This window comes from Elephantulus edwardii, unplaced genomic scaffold (assembly GCF_000299155.1).
Source record: "Elephantulus edwardii isolate Elephantulus edwardi_28Jun2011 unplaced genomic scaffold, EleEdw1.0 scaffold00135, whole genome shotgun sequence".
Classification (NCBI taxonomy): domain Eukaryota; kingdom Metazoa; phylum Chordata; class Mammalia; order Macroscelidea; family Macroscelididae; genus Elephantulus; species Elephantulus edwardii.
Window position 1 is genome coordinate 8207749 of NW_006399885.1, and position 20382 is coordinate 8228130.

General features: G+C 40.4%; 1 pseudogene; it reads left to right on the forward strand.

Annotated features, from left to right (window-relative positions):
- Positions 1–12043: 12043 nt before the first annotated feature.
- LOC102853364 lies at positions 12044–16644 on the forward strand (annotated as a pseudogene).
- The last annotated feature ends 3738 nt before the right edge of the window (positions 16645–20382 follow it).

Sequence of the window (20382 nt, forward strand, 5' to 3'; positions counted from 1 at the left end):
AAAGAGGATAGAAGGAGAATTGATGCCTTTGAGCTGTGGTGCTGGAGAAGAGTATTGAGAATACCATGGACTGCTAGGAAAACAAACAGATTCGTCCTGGAAAGGGTTAAACCGGGTGGCTCTTTGGAGGCAAGGATTCTGAGCCTCCGTCTAACATACTTTGGACATGTTGTAAGGAGAGACCGGTCCTTGGAGAGGGGCATCATGCTTGGGAGGGTGGAGGGACAGCGCAGGAGAGGAAGGCCCTCTATGAGGTGGATTGATTCAGTGACTAGGATAATTGGGATGGGAGTGTCGGAGACAGGGCAATTGGCACAGGACAGAGCAGAGTTTAGGGCTGTTGTACATAGGGTCGCTATGAGTCACAAGTGACTTGACAGCACATAATACCAACAATGTGGGATACCATCAAGAGAAATAACATGAGCATAATCAAAATTACAGAACAGGAAGAAGAAAGTAAAGGCACAGAAAAGTTGTGGAAGAATTACTAGAAAAAAATTTCCCAGGCATAATGAAGAATGAGAGAATGTATATGCAAGAAACTGAGAGAACACCATAGAAAATAGACTCCAAAAGAAAAACACCAAGACATAAAATAGTCAAATTTGCCAGAACCAAAGATAAGGAGAGAATTCTGAAAGCAGTGTGGGAGAAACAAAGAGTAACCCATAAGGGAGAGGAAATAAGTTTAAAAGCCAATTTCTCAGCAGAAACCATGTGAGAAAGAAGACAATGGAATGATATATACTCAACACTCTAAGAACACAACTTTCAACCAAGAATATTATACCCAGAAAAATTGTCCATCAAATATGAAGGAGAGATGAAGATATTCCCAGAAAAACAAAACCCAAGAGAGTTTGTAAAAACAAAACCAGCATTGCAGGAAACACTGAGAGACATCTTTCTCACAGAGGTGTCCAGAAAGCAGGATCGAACAAAATAACTAGCAAAAGCATCAAAAAGAACTCAACAAAATGATAGCAACAAAACCTTGCCTCTCAAAAAAAAACAAAATTTGCCTCTCAATGGTTTAAATGCACCACTGAAGAGAAAAAGAGAAGTGGATTGAATGAGAAAACAAAATCCATCAATATGCTGTCTGCAAGAGACACACCTGAAAAACGAATATAAAGAAAGACTAAAAATAAAAAGGTGGGAAAAAATATACCAAGTAAATGGCAGTCAGGAAGAAAGCAGGAGTGGCGGTATTAATTTCTAATAAAATATATTTCAATGCAAAAACCATCATAAAAGACAAGAAAGGTCACTACATAATAATTAAGGGATCAATTGAACAAGAAGATATAACAATAATAAATATCTATGCACCAAATGAAAGACCTGGAAAATATATAAAACAAACATTGACAAAACTGAGAAAGGAAATAGACAATACTACTACAGTAGGTGGAGACTTCAATATACCACTCTCAAGAATAGATACAACTTCCAGAAAGAAACTCAACAAAGATGCTGAAGAATTAAACCACAGAGGTTTTCGAACCTGAAGGTGCTACTATGGCTCCTGGTGGGGTCAGTGTAAGTGCTGCAGGATCAACAAATGAAACTCCAGAAATCCTGTACAACGTAGGAGATTGACTTTGTGGCATCTACCGATTCACCACCAATAGGAGTGATTTCTGGAGGAATTTGATCCCCAGTTTGGGACTTTTTGCTGCAGGAGTTTGGCTGGCCAGAAATTTGAGTGACATTGACCTAATGGTACCCCAACCAGGGGTGTAGCCAAGAAGACACATGGACCCCCTGTGCTATACAGGAACCTTCCAAAACAGCTTCTATTTCTGTGAAAAACACAAGACTTGCCCTGATGGAGACTCAAGTTTGATTCAGATGGGCACTTCCCTTCCCAATTTTCTTCTCTTCATTGTGTCTACTCAGAACCATTCTCTGCTTCCCATTGTTCTGTAAAGTGGTGTATATCGTTTCTCAGTTTCTGCCTGGGGTCATCTTTGCTGTTCTCCTGAGGAATAACAATATTTTATAAGTATCCGAAATAAAGAATGTACACAAGGCAAAAAAAAAAAAAATTAAACCACAAAATAAACCAATTCAATCTCAAAGATATTTACAGGCTAATGCACCTCAAAAAAGCACAGTATACCTTCTTTTCCAATGTGCATGAAACATTCTCCAGAATAGATCACATTTTGGACACAAGGCAAGCCTTAATAAATTCCAAAGCACAGAAATAATACAAAGCATCTTCTCAGACCACAATGCTACAAAACTAGAAATTAATAACAAGAGAGGATAAAGAAGAAAAAACATACATTTGGAAACTGAACACCACCTTGCTTGAACATGAGTGGGTACTAGAAGAAATAAAAAATGAAATTAAAAAGTTTCTTGAAACAAATGACAATGAAAACACCACATATCAAAACCCCTGGGAAACAGCCAAAGCAGTAACCAAAGGTCCATTTATAGCAAAAAGCATACACATTAAAAGACAGGAAAAATTACCATTGACTCTCCAACCCAACAGCTCCAACAAATTGGAAAGGAAAAAAAAAAACAGCAAGAAAACCCAACACTTTCCAGAAAAACTGAAATTATAAAAATTTGGGCAGAAATAAATAAAATAGAAAACAGATAAACAATTGAAACCATCAGCAAAACCAAGAGGTGATTCTCCGGAAAGATTAATAAAATCAGCAAACCACTAGAAAAACTAACAAAAGAAAAGAAGGAAAAGACACAAATAATCCAAATAAGGGATGAAATGGGCAATATCACAACAAAACAAACTAAAATAAAAAGGTTAACAGTGGAATATTAAGAAAAACTATTGTTTTATACAAATACTGTATAATGCCACTGTTATAGAACAGGACTGATAGGGGGTTTGAGGGGAAACTAAGGAAAGAGAGGATAAATAATGTACAAGGCATTGAAACAGATAAGGGAAAGAACTATAAAAAGGAACGTGTGATTAAGTGTTATTGGCATGACAAGAGTACAGAATAAGAGTTGCATAGTAAAGTGGTCCGGTGGGGGTGGGGGGACTGTATAACAATAAAAGAACTTTTTTTCCAAAGAAAAAAGAGAACTGGGGTGGAGAGGGGGTCAGGGAGGAAAATGTGCAACAATGAATGAATTGAAACCCAAGTTCTTTATAAACTTTCATTAATATCTAAAAATAAATAAATAAAAATATGAAAGCCAAGGAGAAAAATTGTTAATCATGCCACACAGCACCAGAAGAGTGAACAAACTAGTCACAGAAAAACATACAACCAGAATGGTCCTTAGAAGCAAAATAGTGACTGGAAACCCTAAGTCTCTGTAAACTTTCATTAAAATTAATAAAAATTTTAAAAGGGAAGTCAAATAGTTTTTAGTTTTAGCTTTGGCCAAAAGCTCAGACACTTTGGCTATGTGATCAGGAAAGTCCAATCAGTAGGGAAAAACCAAAATCATCACTCTTTATACAATAGAGGACTCATGAAAATGAGTGGAAACTTCTGAATAAAATGAGCTGACACAGTAGTCAAAACATGAAATTAGAGCAAGTCAACGTTTTGTCCTATTAAACCTCACATTGTCACACATCAGAGCAAACTGGATGGCAACTTACAAGAACAGTAACTAAAATAAAGGTAAAGTTCCAAAATTCAAATGCACTATCTTTAAGTCAATTTCTGTTCATAAGGCCCTCCTTCAGGTTTTCACAGCCCTAAGTCTATGTGAGCAGACAAACATCTCATGACTCAAACCACCTGGCAGCCTTTGGTTAAATATAAAATAATGGACAGAATAGGCCACCTGAGCTCCTTATAATAAGGATACACATACAAAGAGAAACAAAATAATGTCCATAAAAACATATTTATAACAACACATACTAATATTTTAACTTTTAAATACCTTATCTGTACTTTTTTTCTTTTTAAAAAAATCTGAAAATGTGACTATTTGCTAAAATGTTATTGTAACCTCAAAATCAATATTCATGGTGCTTTCATAGTCATTCTTGACAAACTACGAAGGCAAATAAAAGCTCACTCACTTACTTACACACTGCTGTTAAGCCAGAAGTGGCCCATACCTGACTCTTCAGTGGGTTTTCAGAGGCTGTCAATTTCACAGTAGATTGTCCATCTTTCTCCTGCAAAGTGACTGGTGGACTCAATCCATATTCCTTTCTGACTGCAACCTTGCTTCTTACCACTAGGCCACCATTGTTGTGTGCCATCAAGTCGGAACTGACCCATAGCTAACCATCTAGTGGGTTTTCAGAGCCAGTAAATCACATATGAGGAGCCTGCCCGATCTTCTCACATGGAGCAGCTTGTGCATTCGAACCGTGTGCCTTTAGGTTGCAAGGCAGCTTCTTACCACTAGGCCACCAGAGCTCCCTAACACAAAACTTTATAAAGAAACTAAAAAGTAAAGGAAAATAGTTACAAATCTCTTAGTTTTGTTTTTAGCCAAATACTTTGGGAAAACTTGGGTCTCAGATCCCACACAGAGCGGTGTGATGACACACACACTGTCTGCAGTGGCAGAGCCGGTTGGGAGCTGCCCTGCTAATCCAAAGGCAGCCCCTATCTGACAGTTCTAACACATCAGCAGCTCCACAGCAGAAAGTTGGACAATCTTCCATAAGATTTACAGCCTCTCAAAAACACCCCTGGAGTGACGGTCAGCCACAAATTGATTCCAACTTGACGGCAATAAGTTTTGGGTTTAATGAGAGACACACAAAAGCAAACAAACAAGGAAATATGAATGTTGGGACTAACATTATAAAGTCATTGAAGTTATGATTCCCAATCCCTATAAAGGGCTCAAAGGAGTGCTAGTCGCATCGTGGTACAGTGCTTAAAGAACCAGTGTGCTGATTGCTAAGGTCAGTGGTTCAATCCCTTCAGCCACCACTCCATGAGAGAACAATGAGGCAGGTTGCTTCTGGAAAGATTTATAGCTTGGGAAACCCTATGGGACATTCTACTGTGTCCTACAGGGTTACTGAGAGTCAGAACTTACTTGACGACAGTGCAGTTTTGGTAGTAAGGGCTCAAGGTTATTTTGTTTGTTTCTCAAGAGAACTAGAATATTTCAGAACATGTCTTATCATGGAGGTACAGCACTCTCAACAGTACACAACTACCATACACAGCACACCTTCCTCAGACAGATGCAGTAATTATCCTTGTCCTTCTCTAGCATGTCACCTGAGCCATCGTGGAGCAATGCATACCAGACTGCTAACCAACAGGTCAGTGGTTCAAATCAACAGCTACTTCATGGGAGATAGATGGGTAGATTCCTTACATAAAGACTAAAAATTGACTTGATGTCAGTGAGGGTTTTTTTTCTTTTTGAGCATTATCAAGGAAGAAAAACATCTTTTCTCAACTAACAGAACTGTTTAAAGAGCTTCATGGCAACGTTCTGTCAAATAGGTTTTTTGCTAAGCTCATTTCCCAAGACAAGCACTCTACTAGCAAAGAATCACAGAGAATAAACATTCCTTAAAAAGAAACCTAAGTTCTTTTTCTTTAATAAAATGAAGATAAAATCTGGCATATACAGAATTAGTTGTTGCTGTTGTTATGTGCCATTGAGTCACTTGCAACTCATAGCGACTCTATGCACAAAAGCCCTAAACCCTGCTCTATCCTGAGCCAACCTCACTGTCTGACACACCTACTCCCATTACCCCAATCACTGAGTCGATTCATCTCATCGAGGTTCTTCCTCTCATGTGTTATCCCTCTACCATCCCAAACTTGATGTCCCTCTCCAAGGACTGGTCCCTCCTTGCAACATGCCGAAAGTATGTCAGATGAGGTCTCAGAATCCTTGCCTCAAGGAGTAGCCTGGTTTCACCCTCTCTAGGACAAACCTGTTTGTTCTCCTGGCAGCCCATGGTGTATTCAACATTCTTCTCCAGCACGACAGCTCAAAGGCATCAATTCTCTTTCTATCATCCCTAGTCATTGTCCAGCTCTCTGACGCATAGTACGAAATTGTGAAGACTATGGCCTGGGTCAGATGCACCTTAGTTTCCAACCTGACATCGTTGCTCATCAGTACTCTGGAGAGATCCCTCACAGCTGATTTTCCCAATGTAATTCATCTCTTGATTTTCTGGCTGCTGGTACCAAAACTACTGATTGTGGAACCAAGCAAACGAAAACTGTTAATCCCAAAATCTTCACCATCCATAATGATGCTGCCAATTGACCCAGTGGTGAGAATCTTTGTTTCCAGAATTAGACATATATGGAATTCAGAGACAGAGGGGAGTGGTAAAAAGCGAGTAAACAGATAATGCTGTTAGGTGCCATTGAGTTGTCTCACAGTGAGCCCATGAGCAACAGAGCTGAACCTTGCCCTACCCTGCACCATCCTCACAATCTATTTCATATTCAATCCTACTGCGATATTCACAATGTCAGCCCATCTTGTTGAAGGTCTTCCTCTCTTTCTATGAACCTCTACGTTTCCCAAAATAGAAAATGTGGTTGTTGGTGGTGGTGGTGGTATGTGTCATGGAGCAGAACTGACCTATATCAGACCCCCCCCGCCCAATGGGTTTTTCAGAGGCAGTAAATCCCATGGGAGGAGATTACCCAACCTTCTTCCATGGAGCAGCTGGTGGATTCAAACCATGTGTCTTCAGGAGCGCAGCCTAAGTTTTTACCACTAGGCCACCAGAGATCCCTAAAATAAATAATAGACACATATTGGGTTGTGTGAGGGAAGAATATATATCATAAAGAGATGATGATCAGTTACAGTGCGAAAATTAATGGCATAGAATAAGTTATGTATAAACAGTGGAATAGATAATCAATTTGTTTTGTAACTTTCACTCAACCTATAATTTAAAACAGAAAGTAAAATTAGGTTGTGTAAGAGTTAATGTGTTCTGGGAGGCTGCCAGAAACTAGCAGACTGGTGTGTTGATCTTTCAAAATTAGAACTCGGAGAGGTTAGCCTGTGCGTCTGCCCTTTGGCTAGGGGGCATGTTCCTTTCTCTCTGGGAGCTGGCAATGAAACTCAGTGAAGAAAGTAGATTAAAGCATTGAGAAAGAAACAAAGTAGGGTATATACCCAAGCAAAGCCACCATTTGCCAGAGCAGAGTACTGTCACTCAGTGAGATGGCTCATGTCAGGGACCTCCTCCTACACCAGACCATACAAAATCTTGTTTAAGTTGTTGTTAGGTGCTGTCAAGGTGATTCTAACTTATAGCAATCCTATGAACAACAGATCTAAACTCTGCCTAATTCTGAACAGTCCTTACTTCTCCACTGTCGCTGTCATTGTGCCAGTCCATCTCAGATTTCTTTGTTCTATTCAAAGGCATCAATTCTTCTTCAGTCTTCCTTATTCATTGGCTAACTTTCACACATAAAGGAAAATATTTTAAATACCCTGGCTTGGGTCAGGTGCATCTTAGTCTTTAAATCTTTGCTTTTTAACAATCTAAAGAGATATTTCCCAATGCACCATGGCCTTTGCTTTCTTGACTGCTACTAACATGAGTGTTGATTATGGATTAAAATAAAATTAAATCCTTGGCAACTTCAGTTTTTTCTCTGTGTATCATAATGTTATCGGTCCAGTTGTGATAATTTTTTACCTGGTGTTGAAGTGTAAGCCATACTGAAGCTGTAGCCTTTAATCTTACTCAATATATGTTTCAAGTCCTCTTCAAATTAAACAGCAAAAAAGTCTTTTTTATTATCTATCAATTGTAACTATAGACTAACATGTGAGAATATTGTAAACTTCTTGAGGGTAAGAGTATTTGGATTATGTAAATACTAGCAATAAAATTGTTTTGTAAAATCTTTCTGCACTAAATTACATTATTGGAAACTAAGATGAAGTCTTTTTAAAAGTTTCTCCTTTTCCTTTGTGCCTTATTAGCAAAAAAGTTACTTATATATTGAATACCAGTATTTAGCTAACACAGAAAATTTGACAAAGTCAACTGTAAAACTACTGGCCACAATCAAAACAACAGCACAAGCTTTGAGTACGTGTGGAAAAAAACCACGTGATTCGAACTGTCATTAGAATTGAGTGGTAATAATAATAGATCTGGCCATAGTGCTTTGTTGTTGTTGTTGTTATGTGCTGTCAAGTCTCCTGCAACTCATAGTGACCATATGTACAACAGCCCTAAATGCTGCTCTATCCTGTGCCAATCCTATTGTCTCTGACACGCCTACCCCCATTACTCCAGTCACTGAATCAATCCATCTCATCTAGGGTTTTACTCTCCTGTGCTGTCCCTCCACCTTTCCAAGCATGACAGCCCTCTACAAGAACTAGTCCCTCTTTGAAACATGTCCAAAGTATGTCAGATGAAGCTTCAGAATCCTTGCCTCCAGGGAGCAGCCTAGTTTAAGCCTCTCCAGGACGAACCTGTTCGTTCTCTTAGCAGTCCATGGTATATTCAATACTCTTCTCCAACACCACAGCTCAAAGGCATCAATTCTCCTTCTATCATCCTTAGTCATTGTCCAGCTCTCTGATGCATAGCAAGTTATTACAAAGACCATGTCCTGTATCAGGCACTCCTTAGTCTCCAGAATGATATCATTGCTCTGCAGTACTCTGGAGAGGTCCCTGACAGCTGACTTTCCCAGTACAATATGTCTTTTAATTTCCTGACTGCTGGTGCCAAGAATGTTGATTGTGGAGCTAAGCAAACTAAAGCTCTTTACATTCTCAGTCTCTTCATCATCCATCACAATGCTGCCAATCAGCCCACTGTCGAGAATCTTTATTTTCTTGATATTGCGCTTCAATCCATATTGAAGGCTGCAGTCATTGACCTTCTGCAGCAAGCACTTCAGGTCTTTCTTGGTTTCAGCAAGGAGAGTTGTGTCTTCCTCCAATCCTGATGCCACATTTCTCCTCATTGAGGCTCCTAGCCTCCCGGATAATCTATTCTGCATATAGGTTGAAAAGGCATAGAGACAGGACACATCCCTGGAGTACACCCTTCTCAATTTTAAGCCATGCAGTGTTTCCTTGCTCTGTTCCGACGACTGCCTCCTGGTCCAAGTACAGGTTTTGCATAAGTACAATCAAATATTCTGGGTTTTCCATTCTTCTCAGAGTCAGCCACAGTTTGTTATGGTCCACACAGTCAAATGCCTTTGCATAATCAATGAAACACCGACATTCCTCTGGTATTCCCTGCTTTCAACCAAGACCCATCTAACATTAGCTATAATATCCCTAGTACCACAACCTCTTCTAAATCCAGCCTGCGCTTCTGACAGTTCTCTGTTGATGTGCTGTTCCAGTCATTTTTGGATAATCTTCAGCAGACTCTTGCTTGCATGTGATATTAATGATACTGTTCGATAATTTCCACACTCTGTCAGATCACCTTTCTTTGCAATGGAAACAAATATAGATCTTTTCCAGTGCTTCCATAGTTCTTTAGAAGGTTAAACAAATAAATTGTCAGAGAGTTTGCGCCTGTTAGGTATATTGATACATATAAACAGGGCTTGGGAAAAAATGTTTTTGCTGTTATATCTAACCACAGGGCTATGTTAATTTAAAAAAATGTTTCTATTGAAATTATGCACAAAAAAATTTCAGAGAGAGTAATTTTTGTGCCATCCTCTCTGATGCAGTTCACACTGTCCACACTCTCCTAGTGACACCAAGGGACAGGATGCCCCAAGGTGGAGATCTGGGCTGTGATTTGTGGTCAGCCACTGTGGCCAGCAGGTCCCGTGTTTGCCTCGGGTTGAAAGGATCATCTGGGAGCAGCAAGCTTCAAGCATTAGTTACCTTTCATAAAAATGTTTCTTCAATTTTGGTTTTGTCCTGTCTTGTTTGTAAACTTCCAGAAATATTGTATTTGCTATCTTTTTCTGCTTTTGACAGCGTTTAGTCTTTCAAAGCATACAGGGGTTTTGCGGGGTTTGTCTGTTTTTATTTTTTGTTGTGGTAAGTCAAGTAAATTCAATCACTGCCAGTGAATCTCTTCTCACTCATAACCTTCTTCTTTGTTTCTGGGACTTTAAATTTTAAGGTGAGGAGATTGTTTTTCTCCCATATAGTCTTTGGCAGAGTCAATCTACTGGAGTCAAATTACTTTTAAATAAATTTCTCTTTTACTAGTTTGCTTACAAAGTTCATATACACTGTGTTTCCCACTCTCCTTCATTTACATTGTGTTCCATACATCATTCCCATTCATTATGTTTTGTAAAATTAACCAACATTGGACTATGACCACCATTACCCTGTCTTTTTAGGTTCCCAACTGGATTTTCCCCATGTGCTTTAACCCCCTCCCTCCACCCACTAAATTGTGCAACTGTCTGATTTCACAGTTTACAGAAAACTTGGGTTTCCATTCATTCATTGTTTTTTGTTTGGGGTTTTTGTTTGTTCTTTAATAAAGATTTTTTTATCATTATTTTCATGAACGTTTACAGAGACTTTGGATTTCCATTCATTTAATGTTGTCTTTTTCTCCCTGCCCCGCCCTCCCCAGTTCACTCTTCCCTTTGATAAGTAAAAGAAAATTTCTTTCACTAGTATACAATCTCCAACCCACCCCCTGAGTCCGCTCCACCATGCAGCCTTCATTCTGGTCTCTTGTCATGACCATAATACCCAATCATGTATAGCTTTAAACAGTTTTCTCTCTCATCTGTTACAATGTATTATACATAATTTATTGCATCTTTCTCAGTCTCACCCCAACGCTGATGTCAGTCCTGTTCTACAACAGTGGCACTATGCAGTATTTGTCCTTTTGTTACTGAGATATTTCATTCAGCATAATGTCCTCCAGGGTCACCCATCTTGAATATTTCATGAGTTCCTTGTTTTTCAATGCAGCATAGTATTCCATTATGTGAATATACCACAGCTTCTCTATCCTTTTGTTTGTTGATGGGCACTTAGGTTGTTTCTAACACTTTGCTATTGTGAACAAAGAAACAATAAATATGGGTGTTCATGTATCTGCTTGGGTGGCTGTTCTGGTTTCTTTGGGGTATATTCTCAGTAGTGGAAATGCTGCGTCAAATGATATTTCTATTTGCAACTTTTGAAAGCACCATACAGCCTTCCATAGTGGTTGCACCTTTTTACACTCCCACCAACAGAGAATAAGGGTTGCAGTTTCTCCACAACCTTGCCAGCATTTGATGTTTGCTGCACTGTTAAATTTTGCTAATCTTTCTGGATGAGATGATATCTTATAGTTGTTTTGATTTGCATGTCTTAGAGTTAGGGATTTTGAACATCTCTTCATGTATTTGTTTGCCATCTGATTGTCTTCTTTTGTGAAGTGTCTGTTCATTCCTGTGCCCATTTTTCAATTGGGTTATTTACCTTTATCTTGTTGTGGTGCTCAAGTATTTTATAAATTCTAGAGATAAGTCCCTTATCTGATATGTCATTACCAAACATTTTCCCCCCAATCTGTGGCTTCCCTTTTTACTCTGTTAGAGAAGTTTTTAGATGTGCATCCATTTATTCATTGTTGTGTTTTTTCTTCCCTACTTGCCCCAGTTCACTTTTTCTCTTTAAAATGACTCTTTCATAGGCTTGGCTATCCTGGCCCACCTGAGAGTGGGCTCTGCAAGTAGGGGAGGGGTGAGCTCCCCTTCATCGCAGAGAGCTCTCAGAGCATCCCTGTTCAGGGAACAGGGGGTGGGGTTGGGGGCGCTCCGGCCTGCGGGAGGTTCCCTATTCCCACCTCTTTCTGAACCCCACCACCAGGCCCAGTGGCACTGGGGCTCACCACAGCCTCACCCCTCCTCGGTCCAGTGTTTCAGGGCCTGGAGGCCTCTACTTGGAAGTGTGAATTATCAGACCTCCTGCCCCCATGAAACACCCACAGGGGTAAAGGGGCCTAGGAGCCCCAAACAGATTACATCTACTTTGAGAATTCTTCCAGCAACCCATACCTAATCAGATGAATAAAGAACTCAATAAGACTGCAAGTGGCAACGTGGAAGCAAAAGCAGTATGCTTTATAGACGTTGCTATATTTCCAACACTCTTTGTAATGCTTGCAGACAAACAAGCAAAAGAAATTGAAGAAGAATCTAAAACAACAGTTGAAGCTGATTTAACTAATAAACAGAAACATCATTTGAAACATAGGGAACTCTTCTTGTCACACCAGTATGAATCTCTGCCTCCAACACATATCAGGGGGAAATGTAGTGTTGCCCTTCTAAATGAGATGGAGTCAGTACTGTCTTACCTTGAGAAGGAGGATGCCTTTTTCTACTCATTGATCTATGATCCCTCCGTGAAAACACTGTTAGCTGACAAAAGGTGAAATACAAGTTGGGACTCAATACCAAGCAGACATTCCAGAAATGCTCCTAAAAGGAGAATCAGATGACAGGGAACATCTAGAAGTTAAAGTTTGAGATCCAAAAAGCCTGCTTATAGATCGACAGATTGACCAGTTTTTAGTTGCAGCGTGTGCTGTTGGGACATTTGCTTGAGCCCTGGATTGCAGCAGTTCTGTGAGGCAGCCCAGTCTGCATATGAGTGTGGCTGCCGCTTTCCGACATATCACTCTGCTCCATGCTATGGATACACACTATATAGGCACAGCTATTTTTAAGAGACATAAACGCAGGTTATATACCTGGATTTCACCTGATGGTATTCATAGGAGTCAGATCAATTACATTTGCAGAAAGAACCGCTGGAGAAGCTCAATAACAGCTGTGAAAACTAGGCCAGGAGCTGATTGTGGAACAGACCGCCAACTACTCATATGCAAGTTCAAGCTGAAGCTGAGGAAAATTAAACCGAATCCAAAGGAACCAAAATACGATTTTGAGTCTATTCCACCTGAATTTCAGAACCATCTCAGGAACAGGTTTGAGGCCTTGAACACTAAGGAGCAAAGACCAGATGAGATGTTGGAGGATATCAAGGGTGTCATCCAAGAAGAGTGCAAATGGTCATTACAAAGACAGAGGAGGAAGAAAAGACCAAAATGGATGTCAGAAGAAACTCAGAATATTGCACTGGCGCACAGAGAAGCCAAATCAGAAGGAAGAATTCAAGACACTAAAGAGCTGAACAGAAGATTTCAAAAGGCAGCGCGAGACGACAAAGTAAAATATTACAATGAAATGTGCAAGGAACTAGAGTCGGAAAATCAAAAGGGCCGAACTCACTCAGCATTTCTTAAGCTCAAGGAACTGAAGAACAAATTCAAACCTCAAGTTGCTATAATAAAGGATGCTTTAGGCAGAATATTAAATGATCCAGGAAGTATTAAAAGAAGATGGAAAGAATACACTGAGTGACTGTATTGAAGGAATTGGCAGACACAGAAGAATTTAATAAAACAACATATGAGCAAGAGCCTATGATGGTGAAGGAAGAAGTTCAAGCTGCTTTGAAGGAAATAGCAAAAAATAAGGTGTCAGGAACAGATGGTATACCAATTGACATATTTCAGCTAACAGCTAACAGCTGCCCTGAACGTTCTTACCAAGTTGTGCCAAGAAATCTGGAGAACAACCACTTGGCCAACTGACTGGAAGAGGTCTATATTTGTTCCCATCCCAAAGAAGGGTGACCCAACAGAGTGTGGAAACTATAGAACAATATCATTGATTTTCCGTGCAAGCAAGATTCTACTGAAGATCATCCAAAAACGACTGGAACAGCACATCAGCAGAGAACTGCTGGAAGTCCAGGCTGGGTTTAGAAGGGGTCGTGGTCACCACAACAAGGTAAAGGTAAATAATAGGAAAAATGGGCACAGGACATGAATAAACACCTCACTGAAGAAGACATTGGCCAACAAGCACATGAAGAAATATTCAAAATCCCTAGCTCTAATGGAGATGCAAATTAAAACAACTATGAGATATCATCTCACCCCAGTCAGAATAACAAAATTTAACAGAAAGCAACAAATGCTGGGGAGGTTGTGGAGAAAATGGAACCCATATTCACTGTTGGTGGGAGTATAAAATGGTGCAGCCACTGTGGAAGGTGGTATGGCGTTTTCTCAAAAAGTTGCAAATAGAGATCCCATTTGACCCAGCAATTGCACTAGTGGGAATATACACCAAAGATACCATAACTGACATCCAAGCAGATATATGCACACCCATGTTTATTGCGGCTTTGTTCACAATAGAAAGGAGTTGGAAACAACCTAAGTGCCCATCAACAAACAAATGGATAGAGAAGCTGTGGCATACTATGTTGCATTGAAAAACAAGGAACTCGTGCAATATTATTCAAAATGGGTGACCCTGGAGGACATTATGCTGAGTGAAGTATCTCAGTCACAAAAGGACATATACTGCATAGTGCCACTGTTGTAAAACAGGACTGACCTTGGGGTTGGGGAGAGACCGAGAAAGATGGGTTCAATAATGTATACTGCATTGAAACAGGTGAGGGAGAAAACTGTTTAAAAGGGATATGTGATTAGGTATTTTTGTCATGATAGGAGTCTAGAGCGAAGGCTATGTGGTGGAATGGACCTTGGGGAGGGTTTGTAAAACAATGAAAGAATTTTTATTTTACTTTTCCAAGACGGTAGTGTACTAGGGGGGAGGGTTGGGAGGGGAGAAAAGTGCAACAATGAATGAATGGAAATCCAAAGTCTCTGTACATTTTTACTGAAATTAATAATAAATTTAAATAAAATTTAAAAAAGAAAAAGAAGGGATTGTGGTACTAAAGATATTGTAGCTGATGTTAGATGGATCTTAGCTGAAAGCAGGGAATACCAGAGGAATGTCTATCTGTGTTTCATTGACTATGCAAAGGCATTTGATTGTGTGGATCATAACAAATTGTGGCTGGTTCTGAGAAGAATGGGAATCCCAGGACACTTGATTGTGCTAATGAGAAACCTATACTTGGATCAAGAGGCAGTCGTCAGAACAGAGCAAGGAAACACTGCATGGTTCAAAATTGGGAAGGGTGTACTCTAGGGATGTGTTCTGTCTCCATACCTTTTCAACCTGTATGCAGAACAGATTATCCGGGAGGCTGGGCTCCATGAGGAGAAATGCGGCATCAGGATTGGTAGAAGATCTATCAACAATCTGAGTTATGCAGATGACACAACCCTGCTTGCTGAACTAAGGAAAATCTGAAGCACTTACAGCAGAGAGTCAAGGACTGCAGCCTTCAATATGGATTGAGGCTCAAGGTCAAGAAGACAAAGATTCTCACCACTGGACCAATTGGCAGCATCAGGATGGATGGTGAAGAGATTGAGATTGTTCACAGCTTTAGTCTGCTTGGCTCCATAGTCAACACTCTTGGCAACAGCAGCCAGGAAATTAAAAGTCGTATTGTGATGGGGAAAGTCTGCTGTTAGGGACTTCTCCAAAGTACTGAAGAGCAATGATGTCTCTCTGGAGACTAAGGCACGTCTGATACAGGCCATGGTCTTGCAGAGTTGGACAATGTCTAGGGAGGATAGAAGGAGAATTGCTGCCTTTGAGCTGTGGTGCTGGAGAAATGGATTGAAAGTACCATGGACTGCTAAGAAAACAATCGTGTTCATCCTAAGAGGGTTAAACCGGTCTGCTCCTTGGTGGCAAGGATTCTGAGGCTCCGTCTAACATACTTTGGTCATGTTGTAAGGAGAGACTGGTCCTTGGAGGGAGACATCATGCTTGGGATGGTGGAGGGACAGCACAGGAGAGGAAGACCCTCTTTGAGGTGGATTGATTCAGTGACTGGGGTAATCGGGATGGGTGTGTCAGAGACAGTATGACTGGCACAGGACAGAGCAGAGTTTAGGGCTGTTGTACATAGGGTCTCAATGAGTCGCAAGTGACTTGATGGCACATAACAACAACAACATGATCTGAGCAGTGCAATTAGTGTCTTAGTACTACTTGTAGAACCTGTTTTATGCAGAGATGAAATGGAAGAATGGTCAGCCTCTGAAGCTAGTTTGTTTGAAGAGGCGCTGGAAAAATATGGCAAAGATTTCAATGACATATGTCAATACTTTCTCCCTTGGAAATCATTGACTAGCATCATTGAATATTTTTACATGTGGAAAACCACTGACAGATATGTACAACAGAAACGTCTAAAACCTGCAGAAGTTGAGAGTAAACTGAAACAGATGTACCTCCCAAATTACAAATCAAATCCCAACCAAATAACTACCAGCAATGGAAAGCCTGGCACTGTAAACAGAGTACACATTCCAGCCCCAGAATAACATTGTAGGACGAGCCTGTGAGAGCTGCTTCACTACACAGTCTCACCAATGGTATTCTTCGGGTCTACCTACTGTATGGTGTAGATTATGTACAAATTGTTGGCTATATTGAAAAAAATAAGGAGGCCTAAAAATGCCCACCTAGTCAGAAGAAATTGTCTCCCAGCCCAACTGCAGAGGATAGCCATGTTAGGAGTTACATGTCCCACCAGGCCACGCAGGGGATGCAGGTGCGGAACACTGGGAGTCCCAAGTCTGCAGTGAAGACCCACCAAGCTTTCTTCCTCCACACCACATATTTCATAAAATTTGCTCGTCAGATCTGCAAAAATACCCTCCAGCTGCGGCGGGCAACAAGATGGCTGTTTATTCCTATTAATTATCCTGCCATTAGGGCAGAATGTAAGATGCTTTTAAATTCTTAACCTTACATGCTGTGCTTCTGACCATTTCTGTCCTTCCTTTCTCTTTCTCTCATTTTTTTTTGTTTGCAATAACCATAAATTCTTGTGTAAAAATAATTATTCTTTCATTGTTACACAATTTCCTCCCTTTCCCCAGTCTACTTTGCTATGCAACTCTTATTCTGAACTGTTGTCATGCAAATAATGCTTAATCATATATTTGTTTTAGATAGTTCTTTCTCTTATCTATTTCAATGAAGTATTCATTATTTATCCCCTCTTTTCTTAGTTTCTCTCCAACCCCCATGTCAGTCCTGTTTTACAACAGTGACATCTACATTATGCAATATTTGTCCTTTTGTGACAGAGATATTTCACTCAGCATAATGTCCTCCAGGGTCACCCATTTTGTATAATATTTTATGAGTACCCTGTTTTTCAGTGTGTGTGAATGTGCGAATGTACCACAGCTTCTCTATCCATTTGTTTGTTGATTGGCACTTGGGTTGCTTCTATATCTTTGCTATTATGAATAACGCAGCAATAAACATGGGTGTGCATATATCTGCGTGGGTGGCAGTTCTGGTTTCTTTAGGATATATTCCCACTAGTGGAATTGCTGGGTCAAATGGTATTTCTATTTCCAACTTTTTGAGAAAGCACCACACTGCCTTGCATAGTGGTTGTACCATTTTACACTCCCACCAACAGTGAACAAGGGTTCCAGTTTCTCCAAACCTTGCCAGCATTTGTTGTTTGCTGCTTTGTTGAACTTTGCTATTGTTACTGGGGTGAGATGATATTTCATAGTTGTTTTTATTTGCCTTTCTCTTAAAGCTAGAGATTTTGAACATTTCTTCATGTGTTTGTTGGCCATATGAATATGTTCTTTGGTGAAGTGTCTGTTCATATCCTTTGCCCATTTTGTGATTGGGTTGTTTACCTTTATCTTCTTGGAGTGCTGGAGTATTTTATAAAATCTAGATATAGGCCCCTAGTCTGTGGTTTTCCTTTTTACCCTGTTGGGAAAGTTTTTGGATGTGAGTAGTGATTTGTTTCTTAGAAGATCTCACTCATCTGTTTTATTCTTTCCTGGTTGTAGGTTTTTCAGGATGCTTAGGAGACTGTTCATGTTGTGGATTAGGGCTTCTAGAACTCTTCCAAGCTTTTCTGTGATGAAGTTTATCATCCTTAGTTTTACTCCAATGTTTTTTATCCACTTTGCATTGGTTTTTGTGTATGGTGTGAGGTGTTGATCTTGCTTGAGTTTTCTACAGATAGTTTTCCAATTTTGCCAACAACATTTGTCAAAAAGGCTTGCATTTCCCCACTTAACGGATTTCATATCCTTTTCAATAATCAGTTGACCATAGGTAGATGGGCTGATTTCTGGGTTCTCAATTCTATTCCCCTGATCTATGTGTCTGTCACTGTACAGGAACAAGCTGTCTTGACTACCACGACTGTGTAGTAGGATTTTAAATCAGGGAGTGTGATACCTCCTACTTTGTTTCTCTTTTTGAGGAGTGCTTTGCTTTTTCAGGGTCTCTTTCTATTCCATATGAAATTGGAAAATACCTTTTCCATCTCATTGAAGAATGGAATTGTTATTTATATTGGGATTGCATTGTACTTATAGAATGCCTAAGGTAGACTTGTCTTTTTCATAATGTTGAGCCTTCCTACCCAAGAGCATGGATATTTTTCCATTTCTCAGAGTCTCTTTTTGTTTCTTGTAGTAATATTGTGTAATTTTCTTTGAATAGATCTTTTTTATTCCTTCTCAGCATTTTGGCTAAGATCAAGTGAACAGGTCTTTTGTGTTTCCAGTTTGGTTTACTCCCAAGTATTTAATCTGTTTAATCTTCTGACTAGCTATTGTGATGAGTATTGTTTTTCTTAGCTCCAGATCTTTATTCTGTCACTGTAGTTTACCTATATAATAAAATATTTGTGCCTTTGTTTACTGAATATTTATTGAGGGACCTGCTATGCTCCAGGCATCATCTTAGGTGCTGAGGATAACTTCAAAGAGCTAATGTTCATTTGGAGACAACCCAATCTATCTGAACCACAGAGATGAAAAGATGGGTAGGGTCACGTTAAAACTTTCATGGGCCCCTTCTTCTATTAGGAAAACGATGAAGATTATATTTTTCTATAGCAATTAGTAAAGCTTGGAGTTTATTATTCTTTGATTTCATTTTTCCCCCCTCAATATTTTCCTGGACCTCTAAGAAGAGCATTGTGTGCCCTACACATTACATCTATTATCATTAATGGCTAATTTAGCCCTGAAAGTAACCACCTGGAGGTGGCTGGCACTTGTGGTGAGAGCTGAAAGATGAACAAGAAAAAACAGAATAAGAAAGAAACAGGCAGGAGAACCAACAGGGCAGCAGTGGTGTAAACAGCATAAGGAGCTGGAGGAGTGGCAAGATGCATAGAAACAGGCCACCATGGCCCTCCACTGCCCTCAGTTTATAAATAACTGAGCAATTAAATAGTTGATGCCTGGTCTTCAATATGGATCAAGGCTCAACATCAAGAGAACAAAGATTCCCAAAAAAGAATGGGTGAATCCCAGAGTTCCCAGGCCCCCACGCTGAGCCCATGCTGCCACCACAACTCCATGGGGCCTCCGCAGCTGGACCCCAGGGATCCCCTCACCTGGGATGGATGACGGGTGACAGGTCTTGCAGCTGGTGCAACGGAGCCTTCACACTGCCACAGAATAAACTTATTCTAAAATAAATTATTGGAACCAAGATAGTGGAGCAAGAAACAGGGTGTAAGCATCTGGAGGCTCAGCAAGCTGCACTGAAACAGGCCCCGCAACTTATATATACCTTAACAGCCAGACCGTTGACTGCCGGTCATCAATGTGGACCGAGGCTCAACATCAAGAGGATAAATATTCTTGAAAGAACACGGATGAGTCTCTGTTCTGCCTGCTACCACCACCAAGCCCGCTTCCACGACCTATGGAGCCACCATGGCTGGAGCCCACAGGTCCCTAATCTAGACCGGGCAGTGGGTGCCAGCCCCTGTGTCTGGTGTGACAGAGCCCCTGCACAGTCGGTGGTTGCAGATGTCAACAACCATGGGGCAGGAGGTGAAGGACTTGATACTGGAAAGCATCTGGCTGTCTGTGAAGATTTCCTTGGATAGGTCAGGGAAGAAATGGATAAAGTATCTTTAGCAATGGACTCAAGCATGCCTCAGTTTGTGGGGATGGTGTAGGATAGGGCAAGGACTAAACTGTTCTTCATAGAATTGCTGTGAGCCACAGAGAGATCTTGACGGACTTAATGGATAAAAAGCTATGCTACCAAATCAAAGGTTGGGAATTTTAATCTGCCGCCCTCAGGCCAGGTTTTGATTGTTTCCATCAAACACTCTTCTAAATAATATATCACTGCTCTGTCAATTGGCTGTACAGAGGTAACCCATGGTTGTTGTGAGGCTAAATACTGTGACGCTGAAGTGACAAATGTGATAATGGTTACCCATTGTGGACAGTGTTTGGTGGAGCTCCCCAGTTAAAATGACCTTGAGAGTTCCCCAGCGGTCCCATGGATCTGTCTCTTGCTTCAACAGTGTTTGGATAGAACAGACCCAGTGACTTCCCCCCTTCCAGCCTCCAACTACCCTCTAACTTCATCTCCAGGCATAACCTCGGGACCATCTCAACCATCTCCTATTTTTGGGACCAGCTAACACCTTTTTTTTTTGTTAGCCCCAAAACCTTGACCAACT